Source organism: Corvus hawaiiensis, chromosome 6 (genome assembly GCF_020740725.1).
Source record: "Corvus hawaiiensis isolate bCorHaw1 chromosome 6, bCorHaw1.pri.cur, whole genome shotgun sequence".
Classification (NCBI taxonomy): domain Eukaryota; kingdom Metazoa; phylum Chordata; class Aves; order Passeriformes; family Corvidae; genus Corvus; species Corvus hawaiiensis.
In genome coordinates, this window is record NC_063218.1 from 18,739,045 (window position 1) to 18,753,691 (window position 14,647).

Genomic DNA, 14,647 nt, shown 5'->3' on the forward strand with positions numbered 1-14,647 from the left:
AAATATCTTCAGATATCAGATTTGTCAAGAAGGTCAGAGAAAAAAGGATGTATTCTTTATTGTATTAAAATCCTCCTGGATTTAAAGCTGTCATTTAAAGTCTTTGCTTTAAGTGTTTAAATAGAAATGCCACTAAAATCACTCCTTTCTCAATAGAAACTGAGCATGCTTTTGAGAATTCACTACCGTATGGCATTTAACTGAGTTTCTAGAAAAGACACAGACAATCAGACTTCATATTTAGCATGTGTCATCTATTTCCTAACTCATTGTACAAGTTTGAAAACAAACCAGTGGGAGGCACCAAGTCAGAATAACAATTTAATGGAAATTAAAGAAAAAGGGAAAAAAAAAGTAAAAGAAAACACTGTCAAACTGACAGAGTCAAGGTACAACCTGACACCCTGTTAGGCAGGGTGGTGGTAGCAGTCTGGTAGAAAGGTGGCTGCAGTCCTCTGAAGCGGTGATCCTGTAGTAAAAGAGTCTGCTCTTCCTCAGAAAGTCCAGTGGTGGCTGTGTAGCTCCTGTCCTCTGGAAATCCCGTGGGAAGGGCGTTCTCTCTGGTGTTCAGTCTCAGCTTATATCCAGGATGGAATGCTTGGTTCCTCCCTCTGGGTGGAGCATCTCACAATGGGGTAATGAGTCATGAGGCCAAGTGTTGATTAGGCTCATTAACAGCAGATAGTCCGGAGGGAGTTATCTCTGAGTCAGGCGGCAGGACAATGATGGGCAATTAACAGAAAGATAGTCTGGGGGGAGGAGGCAAGGAAACACTGCCCCACCTGATTTCAACACCTCGTGAGGATGGTAATAGAACACACTGCAACCCAGGACACTCATTTTGGACTGAGGAAAATAAAGTACACAGGAAAACCATGTATTCAATATTGTCCTAATACTAATAATGTATTTTGTGACATTTTTGTACATCAGAGATTTGTACCTTTAAACCCCTGTATAATTTATTATTAGAATCCAGATGTCTGACATGATGGGCACAGATTGCCTTCTGTTAACTGCACTGCCTCTGAGACAGGGTCTCTGGAAGTTAAAGCAATTGGTAACCTGACCTGTGCTATGTATGCACACACAATCCACTATTTCTATGCATTATGAATAGCAGCTGCTATATCGTGGGTAACAGTTTATAGCAAACCCTAATAATTAGTTCCTTAAAGGAAATTCTAGAAATTTGTGAAAATTTTGTGCACTGAAGATCAGCAGTCCAAAGTTTCATACTTTATTGATAAGGGCATTATACTGGATATAAAAGACTAGGTGCTTGTATATCTGAAGAATTAATGACTGTCAAAGTCATAAAAACAAAATTGTTGTTGATGGAACAATCTTTAGCCAGCTGTTTCATTAATTTCAATAGTTTTGCAACCTGTAACCTCTACTGTACTGGTTTGATAAACCACACTACCAGTTTGGTTTGATATCACACTTTTACACATATGTTCATATTTCTTCTACATCTATTCATATTCCTTTCATATATTTATCAAATACCTTCATAAGCATTAATTCCCCCACCATTTTTCTAAGTGATATTGGCAACTAGCTTTCCACTAAGAATACAAGGGATATAATCATACTCAGGTCTTATGGTGGATCATGTAAAAGGATACAATCAACTTTTGTTTTGCAGATTACATGAGAGTCATTTTATAGTTCTGTATTTACAGAATGCTTTCATAAATACTTGGAGATAGTTTCTGAAGTTAAGTAGTTGCCATTAAAATCATTGATTTTGATAGACACTTTTCAAGAAATAGGAATTTAAAGGTTCATATTTATCAGGTTATGTTTTATAGGAGAAATACATTTTAAAAAATCACTTCACAATGCATAGAGCAGTCTATTTCTATTGTCATTCTGGTTCACTCATACAGAATGAATTAATGTTTACAGACCAGACAGTCCATTTTCAGTACTTTTAATCTTCCACAGATTTGACCATGAATTGATCCTGGTTGAGAGATCATTTGTGAAAGAATTAACCTAGTTGAGCATGTGAGGTCACAGAATAGAATAAAGAACAGTCAAAGCTTGAGAGACAAAATAGATATTCCTAAATATTCTCTCTCCTCTTTTTACAGAATCTTGAACTTTGACCAAAACACCCAATAGCAAACAAAAAAGAAGAAAGCTATTGGGTCATCAGTACTTGTTGGGAACCTTGAATTAGAAATTAAGAAAAAGAAAATGTCAGTCCAATGACATTTAATTTGGCTTCTCAGACATAAGGAGAGTTGACAAATGCCTGGAAGGTTTTACTGAACACCTTCCACAGAAAACCAAGGACATTTAAAATTTTTCATGAGATTATGAAAAGCAGATTTTGGGGTAAGAGACAAACTGATGTGTAGATGAAAACTGGGAAGAAATTTTAAAGAACTGATTATCATTAATGTAAGCAAAATAGATATTAAGTACCTTCTAGTTGTTTCAGAATTTATTGCTTAAAATCTCTGCTCAGGAGATAAATTGAAAAACAGAATTTTTAGAAAAAAATATGTAGTCTGTAATTATGGTATTTGACATTAGACAAAAACTATGTTGGTTATTCTGGAAATGAAATTATTCTAAAGTTCTGCATGCAGTAACAAACTCTTGTCACCCTTGTCACCATGGGATCAGCACAAAGCCTTTGCATCCGTGCTGCCTTCTAGAGAGCCAAACAAGATGCTCCTCTCCCCTATTCTCATTTAGCTTACCTTCTTGGAAAGAATTAGCACATTTATTTTAAAGAGACAGATGTTGTTAACACCCACACTTTACAGCGTGTTTAATTGAGCTCTTTAAAAATCTGATGATCCTCCCATTGCAAAATTTCTCATAAAAAAGCATTTCTCTTCCAAACCCTTTGTAAAATATTTTACTGCTAATTCCTACCTGTTCTTGTTCACTGTGTGACATGAATGATTCTATTGGATGCCTTAGAGACCATACTTTATTGGACAGCAGAGGTACAGAAAACAGATGAGTATCTCATGGGAACATATGTATACAATAACAGTGGAGGTTTTTTCCTCCAACACTAAAATATTATATTCTCCAATAGCACCAAGACCAGACATGTATTAAGAAAAAAGGAACAATGCAACTAGAGGCAGTAAGATTTTTGGTAAGGTAGCTAGAATAGAAGGCAGAAAACGCAGTATGAGTTAAGGAATGGTAAAACCATTAGTCTGGGAGCAAGGAATTGAAACTGAGAATGTGTCAGATTGAACCACAATATTGCTCTATCGATGGACTCAGAAGTTTGTGTGGATTAAACTTTGAGCTGCATGTGTGGTTGGAGAAATCATGACTGTAATTAATACAAAATAGTTGGCTTGTGTTTTTTTACACAAACTGCATATTTCAGGATAGACCATCTAGAGAACTGGTGAAAGAAATGCTTAAAGCAGGCTTCAACATTCTCAGCTCTGCTACTGAAATGCTGTGTAAAATTTAGAAGTCACTAAATATATCACCCATCTCAGTTTATCTATCTAATAGTTAGTGTATTAAAATATTCTCACCTTTTCTTTTCCTCCTGAAGAGGAATGAGGTGAAGAAGAAACACCACACATCTGAAGTGTGATGCAGCTTTTGAGTACAGCGAACTTCCCTGTCCAATAGCTGTTCACATGAAAAAGAATTGCAGCTTCCAAAAATGTTGCTGGGTGAACCTCTGAAAAAAAGTATAGGTGATGTATTGCTGATTTCTTTTTTTTTCTGCAGGTTGTTAATTCTTTATGGCAGCAATATCAAGATTTCCTTAATTTTCACAAGACCCTAAAAAATTATCAGCTTCTCTCATTTATATCACCAGTGAAAATATTGACAATTATAGACTGTTTGTTCAAGATGTCCTGTTACACCAACTGGATTTTATTGTTTTTTTCACCAAGAACAATCAGTACAGAGGCCTGAATGCTTGATGCATGAACAGTCTTTGGAGTTTAGCATAGATATGCCCAAAGATCAAAGCTGCTGCTTTGCTAAAAGCGAATGCCTGTGCCAGTGGCTCATTTGTTTCATGATAAAGTCATTCTGGAAAAATCCTGTACTCTGACAAATTTCAATTAGGTTAATTACATTCTGCTTCCCTAAATTTCCCCTGCAGCTTCAGATGGAGACAGCTTTCTTAATTTCCTTTCCTAGCATGTTGTAGAGAGTTGCTGTGTTTTGGTAAATAGCTGCTACATTCCGCCCAACATGTGGCTGATCTAATCCCTTTTTCTGCAGTACTTTCACAGTATGAATTTTGCCTTATTACACTGGAAAACATTCTGTTTCAGCAAGAGTAAGGGACAGATTCCCTTGGTGCTTTATGTTTCGGGTATCATGTAAAATGGCTAAGTGAAAGTAGGAATCCTGCCCTGAACCCTTTTTCCTGGATTAACTGAGTTTAAGCGAACAACTTTCTATATGTGTGTGTGATGACAATGGAGGAACAACACAAGTGCAGTCAAAAAATTTTAACATGCATTTTCTTCAATTTTATCTTTTATTGACATGCATTTTCTCTGTCTTTTGCTCCTAAAAAGGAATTAATCTTGATTGTGTTTACGGAAAGTGCAGCCATATTTCTCTCCTTAGGTCTTCAGCTCTCAGTCATAATAATTTGATGTAGGCCTGAAATTTCTCTAACTTTTTACTCTTATATCAGTGTCTGGCAAGAACTTGATCTTAACCCAGAGTATATGTTTATCAACTCGCTAAAAAGAGCTGCTAAACCCTCCTTCAACTCTTCTGTCTTGGCTTTGTTGCATGTGTGCTGTGGCAACACCTACTCTATGGAAGGACTCTTCCTTCTCTATCAAAATGTTTTGTAGGTAGTATGATATTACTGGGACCAAGGCTTAGGATATGCAGAAATGAAGTAGGATTGCATATTATTATTCACACCAAACTTGATATGTTTTCTAGCAAGGTTAATTTAGGTGAGCAAACTGCAGCTCCTGATCTTGACCCTGAGTGCTAAAGTGAAAAAGTTCCTTTGAGCATTATTTTTCATGGATTTTAAGGTCTTTAAGGCATTAAAAAACCCCAAAATATCAGACCTTTTTCCTCAACCCACTCTATCCTGAATTTAGAGCATTATATGTTCTACTGGATTCTTTTAAGCTGCAAATAACTATTTAAACTAAACTATCATACTAAAAATACAAGTAAACTTTTTTTTTTTTAAATTAGAAAATATGATTGAAATCATAGCCTGAGATATTTCATAATATATGGTAGATAAGTAAGAATGTTGGGTTTTTTGGTGGCTTAAATCTTCAAATTATTTTAGTAACTATTCAATCAGTATCCCAACTTGTACATGGCCATAGGGAGTAATATGATTTGATGATTTCTGCAATGTAGTGACCATTGCATCTTGCCAAACTTCCAAAAAGAACATTGAAAATATTTTGGGAGACCCAAGTACTGTAGTTCAGATACCAGGTCAGATGTTTTTCTTTGGATTTAAAATGTGGGGGCACAGTTACACACCTATATGGACAAAGCTTAATGCCTCAATTATTTTTCCTTTTTTTTATTTCAATTAAAACATACTTAGATAATCAAACATTTGTGTTTTCTTTGCATTACAGACCCCAACCACATCTAAAAATTTCTTTAGTACCATACCTTTTTAAATATTAGTACAATTAAACTTGCTGAATAGTCACATTTGGATTGTTGCATTTCAAGACCACTGAGAGTGAGAAAAGGGTCAGGCACATGCACTACAAATTTGAAACTTACAGTAAATGGGAACATTTCTGAACACTTATATCCATATATTCCAGGCACAAAACAGGTAAACTTTGCATGCATCTACTTTATCAGAATCTTATCAGGAACTAGAATTTACATTTTACTTATTAAAGAAAAACCACTACAATGAATGGGCACAGTTTATTTATTGTAACCAGTCTGTCATATTTTGTTTGGAACTTGAAATTTATCTCTTATCCCAGTAACTGGGCATGGGTCACAGATGTTACAGAGCAGCAGAGACAATCAGCTGCCCTAGCATGAGTTCTGAATGGAAATTAAACCTGTAGTACACTGGCTGCTGTTTATCCTGTTAATGCACAAACTGCTCTGCTTTTTCATGGCTTCTTAATATCATTCTACAAGATAATCTACGTAACCAGCAGTATTTGCCTTTTTAGGAAGAAAACTTGTGAAGATTATAAGAAAACTGTGCATGGAAAGAGACATTTAGGTTTTAAAAAGAGAGAAAGTGGTAAAAAATTAGTATTAAAAATTCTCATTCCATTTCTTCTTTTCTTCTGCAGGAGAGTTGACAGCAGAATTTGCTTTTCAGGCAAAGGTCATCACATATAGTATCTTTTGCATGCTATTTTGATGAAGCGTAAAGATTTTTTGCACAGTAGAAAAAAACAGGGATATAGGATTCCCTTAATTTTAAATGGAAATGATGAAATTTCTTGCAAAATTCTGCAGATAATGTATATTTATTATTTTTGTTTCTAACACATCAAAGAGTGTCCTAAGAACAGTCTGCACTTCATATATCTCCATTACCTCTCATTTAAAATTATTGACTAAATAAAAAAGGAAAAAAAAGGAAAGAATTTTCAAGTACTTTTGCCTTAAATCTTGATGGATACAACAAGAAAATGACAATCAGATATGTTCAAGAGTAAATGCATGCTATAAAATAGTAGCAGTAGGTAGACAAGTCTGTAGATACATGAGTAAGTCTCTCTTGCGCAGATGAAAGTCAAAAGGCTGAGAGATGAAAATCAACTGAGAAGACTAAGAAAAAGAGTACATTTAGAAAAATACGGGAAAAAAGTGTTTAGATACCCTCCCCCCTTTTTTTTTATACATTATATTTATCATGCTATATTTTTACATTGATTTTTACTGCTCTACTATAAAAACATGTTCATCTGGTGCCCTCGGAACTCTCAATATAATTAAATATGTACTAAATAGCATTTCTGTCAATTATCCCTGTGTTCAAACTCACTCCTCATCAGTCTAAATACAACAAAGTTCATTAACCTCCTGAAAAATTCCCTTGGAGGATCCTAAACTATGGACTATGTGGGGATGCATGACACGTGTCTCTTTATGTTTATAGAATCCTAGAATATCCTGAGTTGGAAGGGACCCACAAGGATCATCAAAGTCCAGCATCTCAAGAGAAAGAGTAAGATGGGTTCTGAGGAAAATGTAGAGTGGGTAGGATGTGTTACTGAGGGCTAACTGGGTCGGATTATGGCACACTGCCAAATAAAACCCTCACACAACTGACAATCTTTCAATCATTGGTCCAGGGAAATTGAGAGACAACTTGGATGCCTATTGTAGCTTAAATCTTTCTCCATAATTTTTTCAGTGAAATGAGTAGGCACCAACTTAAGATGAAATAAGGAGCACTGAAACAACCACTCCACTATTTCCAAATTTTCCTTTTGTATCTTGAAAGCAAACAAAAACTAGGTGGTTTTTTTTCTCCATGACAGGCTGAGAGTAAGGTCATGTTCATGCTTAAAGAACATACTTTTTTACTTCTTTAAACTTTCTTTTCAGAGTTCCTCATAATTGCCATCAGCTTCATAAAGGAAATCATATTGTTATATTGATTAACAGTGGCTGCATTTTCCAATTATTTCTATAATGAGTTTAGTGGCAATGACCCAGAAAATGGACAAAGACCTCACTTCAGATTAACGTTGATTTGATGTAAATTGTTATTTTTTCCCTTCTCACCAGCAAATGATGGTGATAGATCCCCACTGTTAATTAATCAAAACCTCTCAAAATAGAATTCACCAGGTGGAAATAATTAGCAGTTAATTGTCTCCTGTTTATTACTCTTCAGAGATGTAAACAACAGTCTAGTTTTATTTGACAGTATTTACTAAAAAGACCTTTAATAAACAAATTAGTGGCACAAATGTTGTAGTTATGGTATGAATACTTGTTGTTGTGCATTTGTTTTATGAGACTATTCAATGTACAAAGAGCAATTTTCCCTCCAGAAAAGCAACATTTCAGCAGGTGCAAACATTTTCCATTTGTTTCATATGCAAAGTTTCCTTTTACTTGTTGTTTCTTGACTGAACAATTGAGTGGCAGAAAAATATGAACTGAGTGTTCTAATGTGGAATCACACATAAAAAGGAGGATTTTTTCTTGTTTGCACTTTGATGGCTACAGATGTTTTGTGTTTTAGAAAAAAACATGCTCTGTTCAGGCAGAGTAAGAATTTATTAACAGATAGATTTCTGTCATGGTGATAACGGTGATAATGGTGATTACTCTTTTCTGGAGTTAGTGGTCAAATGTCCTTTAGGTGCCCAAATCCTGTTATGAGTTTACACCCACAAATGAGGCACCTTACCCAATTCAGAGGAAACTTTAGAATCCAGATTGTTGTTATATTTAAATAGATTAACAATCAGATTAATAAATGAGGTTGTTTATTAGCTCTCTTTTTCTAAACAAAGGAGAGAGAGAAATTAACAAAAAAGTCACAGTCAGATTAAGATAATCAGCAATCATCAATCTGCATCTTATTTTTAAAAGAGCATTGTTCTTTAAAGCCACTAAGTGAGATCCATTCCCCTTAAACCTTGGTTTGATTCTTAGATGAAACATGGTTGTGGTTTCTGGTCAGGCTATAGCCAATTTTTAAATTCAAATTCTATGTTACCAGACTTTTTTTCCAGGGACTCCTTTCTTGATCTCAGGACTGGTGGCCATAGAGAACAGAAAAGCAATATTATTTCATTTCCACTGAGCTACTATTTCACAGATAATACTTCAGTCTTCCCACTTTGTACAACAAGCTATGATTTCTAAAACACAAGTGTGAAAACTCACCAAGAATCAAACTTTGGAAATTTTATTGCAAATAGAATAGATCTGTCTGCTTGATTTTTGCTATTGCTCACATGATAAATATACTGAAATAATGGTGACCAGCCTTTGTTTTAGTATTTTTAAAACCCTACAAATTCTATTAATTTAATAATAGTAATAATAACAAAAAAGTTTATATTTTGCCTGGTGTGTATGCAAATTAGAGGAGAAATTTCCAGCGCTGCAAAGTCTGTCATATCCTTGCCATGTAGAGAAAGCAAATGATACAATCAGAAAATACTGTAAAACTTTGAAATATTTCTTAATTTGTGTTTTTAAACTGCCACATTTAGTTCCAGACAACCACATTGTTTTCTGCAAGACCTGTCCTTGCAGTCAAATGACTGCCTGGTGCTGCCATTATTTTCTCTCAGATGCCATCAGATAAGGTTCACTGACTTATTTCTTTTTTCAGTGTGACAATTTAACATTTTATTTCATTTTTACCTATAAAGAAAAAAACCACACACTTGTGTTTGCTTTATCAAATGTTACAGTAAAAACAAAACTATAAACTTTAGCTACCATTAAAGAACTCAGCTGTCAGGTGGTGATAAGCTAGTGTCAGGGCTAGGTCAGGACTCTAAGAGGAAGATTTACACTGCTTTGCCCTTCTGGATCAAGGCTGTCAACTTTTGGCTCAAGATTAATCTAGAAATTTAGAAACACTATGGCCTCCCCTAGACATGTTCTTTTATATAATAATTCTCATTTACTGTTGAGATTGGAGTTTTTCTGCCATTTTGTCTGTCAGGACAAAATTCTATTGAACTTTATCTGCCATTTCTGCCATTCACTATTTTGAAAAGACCTTTGAAAAAAAATCTCCTTTCTTTAAAAGAGAATATATTTCTCAATTGAAAGGTCCATAATTCTTCCATCCAGGTGGGCAGCATTCTTGAAAGAGATCAGTATGAATCCCCTAAAATTAATGTCTAAATTTTTCCTTGAATGTGATATTTCATGGTTATTTTTAACTTTAAGATTTCCAAAAAGGCCACTTAGCAGTATTTTGTTTTGAATTTCTCTTCATGGCTTTAAGATGTCCTGGCTGTGATCATGTATTAGTAGCACATGATCTAGTAGTAGCTACAGGACTGTTTTTTAATGTTGTGTTTTAAATAGGAGGGAGGGCCAGCTGATTGCTATGTTTTTATATGTGTGTATGCCTCTTTTCCCACCTACAAATTCCCCCACACAAGCACATGCACACACACAAACACACACATGGAAACTGCTAGGTTAGTTTTAAGGTTATAATTTCATCTGCAGATTCATGCTCAGAATCTAAGACATCACACCCCTTCTACTGAAATTAGACTGTCAAGCTCTCACATTAGTTCATTTTATTTGTCAGCCCAAATTTAGCATAGATAATACTGAAATATATATGAAAAACTGTTTCAAAAAGCACAACTGGTTTCTAAGTGATACAGGTATATATAATTCCCTGTCATGGCATTCCATATGATAGTTTATTAATAAGATTACTCCAGGTTTATTATTTTCTCCTTGATTTTTCTTTCTCTTGTTTTATGCTTTCATCAGTCTCAGCCAGAGAGAAGGAACAAAAAATCCATGTGGATTTGCAAGCTTTACTTTTTGGATTAAACCAAAACTTGTAATATTCAAATAGCTTTTTTCCAGCCTTAGAATTACAGACCTTGAAATTGGAACTGATTTTATGCTTTCCTAAAATAATATTTTTATAAGTGAAATTGGAAGAGCAGCACTCAATGGCAGAAGAGGGAAAAATGGACCTGGCTGCTGCTCCAGGGGAGTTTGAAGTTTTGCTTGGAGAATCAAGGAGAGCTTTACTGCAAACGTCCCCAAAAGGGAGTTTTTGTTCTGCAGAAAACATTCTTCTGACCCTACTTCTTGCCTGAGTTTTCTCCTCCCCTTCTACTAAACAGGAAAAAAAAGGCTTATTTTTTTTAGGGATACAGCTGACCAGTTTTAAACATTGGCATTGACATTAGCTGAATAAATGGAAACCTTTTCCTTTTATATGCACGCTAATAACATAAAACATTTTATATGGAGATCTGTGAAACTTGCAGAGGTGGTAGATAACATATTCCATACTTAACAGGTAAGGAACTGAAACAAAGGACCAAGGTTAGTCTACAGGCTAATAACAGTCTGTACACTTATACTTCCTCATCTATCAGGCAGTGTGCAGGAAAGGGAGCTAGGTTATTCCAGAATATTGGCCACGGAAGATTCCGTATGAGCTGCTGATTGCATGTTATCCTGTTTCATATTAAAAAAAAAAAAAAAAAAAGTTCTATTGTATATAAATAACACCAAAAAAAGCATAAAAATGGCAGAACTGTTGAAATTCCATGTCAGTATAGAGGGCTCAAAGTCCTCCACCAACTTCTGTCAGCTTTGTATTTCAAATGGCCAAGATTTCACTGTTATGTCATTTTGGAAATTTGAAAAGAACTGTTAAGTTCTATGATGTTAAGAGAAGTCTTTGTGTTCCTACTGGTAGGAAGCAGGGAAGTGGTCACAGCACCAAGCCTGAGAGAGTTCAAGAAGTGTTTGGATGATACTCTCACACCAAGGTACATGGTGTGAGTCTTGGGGTGTCTGTACAGTGCAAGGAGCTGGGCTTCCATGGTCCTTGTGGATCCCTTCCAACTCAAGGTATTCTGTAATTCTCTGATTCTATAATGCAAAATCTGTGACTGAAATATCCAATAAAAATAACCAACCTCAGTAACTGAGCATCAGTTACTTTATATTTACTTGTATAGTAAATACTTTGGACTAAGACACTCTGTAGTGCATACATACAAATCATTGGCTGAGTGAACAAATGAATGAATAAATACTCTTGCAACATTTGACAGACCAAAGGGATTCATTGTATGTAAGCTGTGAGTTATTTTGTTTGTGCAAATGTAACAAAGTGATAAGCTTTTGCCCAAGTGTAAATAAATGCAGCAGATGACTCGGCTGTTTCAATTGCACTGGAAGCACACCAAAGTAAGAAGAAAGGAAGGAGGAAATGTTCTCCCTGTGAAGTGCAGGATTGGTTGCTGTGTGCCTGTGTGCTCTGTTGGGATCCCTCCCCTGCCGTGTAGCCCTGGGAGAGGGGCCCTGAGGGGACAGGCACGGGGTTTCCGTGTCCCTGCTCAGCCTCGTTCCCATTGGTTGGTTTGTGTTCCCTGCGCGGGCAGAAGGACCCTTGGTCCCGTGACTGGAACAGTTCCTCGGCAGAGCTCCGGCCATGCGGCTGGAGAAATAAACATCTCTGAAACATCTAGCAAGAATCTGTCTGTCCATATATATTTCCTTTCCACGGGACTCCTGGTTTGATATATGCGTGTTGCAGGATCCCCACTGCAACATAATGGTGGAGAATTGAGAGCAGAACGATCCCCGATCCCTAAGCGACTGATTTGTGTGAGTAAACCCTGGAAACTTTGGATTCCTCTTCTTGGTTTTGCTTTGCTATTCCATATCTAAACTATGGAGGAACCGTGGGAAGACTCTTGGCTCTCAGAGCCGCATATGGACATTTATCTTAAACTTAAAATGATTCTTGAACAACGATTTGTAAATTTTAGCTTGATTCAAGCTCAAAAAGAACTGAAACACTTCCTGGCATGGTTGTTTAAGAACTTTTTCTATGTTTCTTGGGATTTAATTCTTACCAAGGGCTTTTGGAAAACCGTTTGGAAACAGTTAATACTGGAGTCAAAATATATGCCGATGGAAGAATATTTTCGTGAATATTATTTAGTTACCGAGACTGTTGAGCAACGTCAGCTGTGTCCTGGCGAAGGGAAGCCTGGTGCAGGGACCGTGCGGCCCAGGCCACGTGCACCGAGCGCTCTGCGAGCAGCAGCGAGGCAGTTCCCGCACGCGGGCGGAGCCACGCGAGCCGCAGTGTCGGTGGCGGAGCGAGGAGCGGCGGGAGTGTCGGCGCGTGGTGGAGCGAGCCCCGTGAACGCCCGACGAGAGGGGCGGCGCGCGGGCGGTGGCTGGCGGCGGTGGCGGTGGAACGGAGCCACACCCAGCCGAGACGCGCGCTGGAGCAGGGCGCAGGGGGGTCGTCGCTCGGGGGCCCGGCCGAGATGTGGGTGCAGCGCCCGGCATCGGCAGCGAAGCTGCGACCAGAGGAGGCGACGCACGGAGAACTGAGAGGTGCGGCCCGGCCCGGCCCGCGCAGCCCCGAACGCGACCCCGGGAAGAGCGCGCAGGCACCAGCAGCCCCGACAATTCCAACACGGGAGCGACCGAAGGAGAGAGCAAAGACGCAGCGAGACAGAAAACAGCAGCCACTCGGAAAAAGGAAAAGATCATAGTAACTAAGATCTTAGGGATAGTAAAAATGGTATAATGTTAAGCAAAATTATGGTTTTATAACAAGGTGTGACAACCAGCAAGACATATTCGTGCATAGAACTGCTATTAAAAAGAATAACCCTGAAAAATGCATCCCAAGCTTGGGAGATGGAGAGGTAGTGGAATTCAAAATTATACGAGGTAGAAAAGGGTTACAAGCATCGCAGGTCACTGGGCCTGATGGTGTTCCTGTAAAAGGCAGTATATATGCTAAAAATCGTAGTCATGTTAGACAATATCTCCATTGTAAGCCCCCCCTACAGTCTCCCTTTCCTAATCCCACCTTTCCCTTTTACCCTATGTCCTATTACCCCCAGTGTATTCCCAATCCGTTTTTTCATCCATGGTTTCCCTCACAAAACCATGCTTTTGCCAACTGTTTCCCCAAAAATCCCTTTCCAATGCCGAGTGGGGGATGAAAAGGGGAAGGGAAGAAGTTAAACCCTCTCCTGCCTCAGTTTCCCCACAAAGCATGCTCAGAGAATTCTGTCTCCCTTCTGTCAGCCCTAAGATGTTCCAGAGAATCTGTTTGGACATTTAAAGACTCAGGAGGGTGGCTTGTTTTGTCTTGAAACGGTTCTTGTTATGTTTATCCAGTTGTTTTCATTCTCCTTTTATTAAAATAAAACGGGTGAGGTGTTGGGGTCTCCTCCCCTGCCGTGTAGCCCTGGGAGAGGGGCCCTGAGGGCACAGACATGGGGCTTCCCTGTCCCTGCTCAGCCTCGTTCCCATTGGTTGGTTTGTGTTCCCTGCGCGGGCAGAAGGACCCTTGGTCCTGTGACTGGAACAGTTCCTGGGCAGAGCTCCGGCCATGCGGCTGGAGAAATAAACATCTCTGAAACATCTAGCAAGAATCCGTCCATATATATTTCCTTTCCACGGGACGCCTGTTTTGGTATATGCGTGTTGCAGTATCCCCACTGCAACAGTGCTCCTCCATGGCTTTAGCTTGTCTCCTTCAAAAGCCATGAAACTCCAGTAGCTAACAAGAGGTCAGGAGGTGAACTGACATGAAGGTTCATAGATGTAGCTCATCAACACCAAGCGAAGAGTACTTTTAGCAAATTTTGTAAATAGATAAAGAGTGGTGGATTTTAAGCTGTTTCTACCCTTCTCTAAATATCAGGAGAAAATAGTTGGTGAGAAAATGTACTGTGACTTTAAAACCTGAAAGATTTTGGGGTAGGAGAGCAAGAAATCAAAGACACTTCATCATCAATATGGTGTCAAAGTTAGGATAAGGAAACCTTATTGGAAGAGTAAAACAGAAATTGTTTTCACCAGGTGAAGTAAAAACAGAGTAGTGAGAAGACATCTGGTCCTACAGCCTGTTGTTTTCTCATAGCACTAAGTGAGCCCTCCAAAGTGTTGCCTAGACCCGTATCCATATCTAACATCT